Source organism: Octodon degus, unplaced genomic scaffold (assembly GCF_000260255.1).
Source record: "Octodon degus isolate 3935 unplaced genomic scaffold, OctDeg1.0 scaffold00073, whole genome shotgun sequence".
In the NCBI taxonomy this organism is placed as follows: Eukaryota; Metazoa; Chordata; class Mammalia; order Rodentia; family Octodontidae; genus Octodon; species Octodon degus.
In genome coordinates, this window is record NW_004524649.1 from 8,087,837 (window position 1) to 8,089,888 (window position 2,052).

Here is a 2,052-nt window from a genome sequence, read left to right on the forward strand (position 1 = left end):
AGAGAGACAGAGAGACAGAGAGACAGAGAGAGAGACAGAGAGAAAGCTAGCTCTGACCTTCCTGGAAACTCCAAAAACATACTACTAGTTTCTTTTATTTAAGCCATTCACCATCCATTCATTTGGGGGATTGGGGCAGAGTCACCCTGTAGTAATAGACCTTTGCATTCTGTTTATGGGGTGTTATTTCCAGTTCTGTTAGGGTCACACTGGTGGTTCTGTCTCCTGACTGGAGGACTGATGCATGAGACAGGGAGGCACACATCAACACAGGGTGCGCGAGTGGGCAGGCCACCATGTGGGCAACTAGGGCTCCTTCCTCTGACCTTCAAAGAGTCTAAGTAGCCCATCTTTACATGGTCCTAACCAAAGATGAGGAAGCTGAGATCTCTCTTCTCCAGCTTCCATCTGTCCCGCCAAGGAAGGTGGCACCGCAGAACTCATCTGGTCCTTGGTGCCTTATGACGACAGGCATCATCTCTCAGGTACCTTGATGTCTGCCTTCCCCCCATCCCCACCACAGAGGAGGCCTGGTGCATCTCTGTGCCAGCGCAAGGGCCACTGCCAGAGATGGAGTGGCTAGCTTTTGATAGCAGTGAAACCTTCAGGTGACAATAGGGTGGGCCAACACAGTGGAGCAGAGGATGGGGACTTTTCCCCTGGAGGCCCCACAATCCTTTCTCTAGCTCCTCAACTCTGCTGTCAGAACACAGTGCTGTCAGTGCCTGAGCACCCAACCCTGGCTGCTTCCCACATAGCTGTACCCCAAACCAGGTTGGCTGGATCTGGCTCAGGGGCTAAAGTTTGCAGGCTCCTTGGCGGAGCAACAGGGTCTGTTGTGAAATCCATTTTGTACCTTGGAAGTCACATCTCACCTGGTGTCCTTTCTGAATTCCTCCTGTTCTCCTGTTGGGAAGTGACATTCAGTTCTGTCCTTGACCTGGATCCTTCAGGGAAAGATCTTCAAGCAACCATTAGAGTCAGGTTTACCCTACAATTCCCTGTCATGGGTTTGTGGTTGGGGCAGTATGGTGCATGAAGGCCTCTCAAACTCACCTGGCACTTGGCGCCTTAATGACCAACAATTCTTGGCTTCATTTGCCTAGGTGTGGATAAATGCATAAAAAGCCCCACTGACTTAGGCTTTATTCAGTAAGTGATTTATTCCCAGGTCTGGGACTCCACTCTGCAGGGCTCTCAATAGCACACTTTCTCTTCAGACTCATGCTAGAAACAGGAATCTACCAGTTGGCTTTCCTGTCACCTGTGGCCTGTCTTAGGGCATGGGACCAGTAGAAGAAAAGGTATGCCTTCACATCCAGCTCGGACAAGCCCAGGGGATGTCTTGGTAGGATAGAGGGATGGCTTTGGGACAGTACACGGTGCAACTTGCTGGGTTGGGGAGGCAGACGGCTTTGAAGGTCCCTGGTGGAAGTTGGTGACAGTTGACATTAGGCGAGGACCTGGCAGCCTCCTTGGGTTCTCTTCTGATACTGGAAACTCTGTACTCAGATTTCTAATCGCCTTCCCTCCAGGCCGGAGCCCAGAGCACAGGGCTTAGTGCTGGGAGCTCACCTGCAGGAGTCATCGCCCTTTCTGGCCAGTGCATTTCTCCCCAGGTCCTTCTATCTGCCCATTCGCAGTGCCTTTTTTTCTGAGTTCTAAGAGAAAAACAGCTGCCAACCCATCTAACCAGAATCACCACCCAGCCTCTCCCAGTTTCCTCAGAGGACAAGCTGTGGCATCCTTGGTCCACCCAACTCACTCCTAAGCATTTTGCCAGAATGTCAGTAAACAAGTATAGATGAGGAAGGTCACGTATCATATTTTAGCCATTTTCTCCTCTCTGCTCAGTGTGTGACTAGTCAGGGGCTTCTCATCAGGGGTCTTATATTCTTTTTTCAAAGAGTAATCAGAAGGTTGCCAGATGCATTCCTCTGAGCTCAAAGTTTATCTATTTTTATTTTTATTTTTTTTGGCAGAACCGGGAATTGAACTCAGGCCCTTGCGCTTGCCAGGGAAGCAAAGTTTATTTTTGTATCTTGTTATTAT

At 49.8% G+C, this 2,052-nt stretch overlaps 1 pseudogene; it reads right to left on the reverse strand.

Annotated features, from left to right (window-relative positions):
• Positions 1–1,588, reverse strand: part of LOC111817893 — a 7,182-nt pseudogene extending 5,594 nt beyond the window's left edge.
• Between the last annotated feature and the right edge of the window lie 464 nt (positions 1,589–2,052).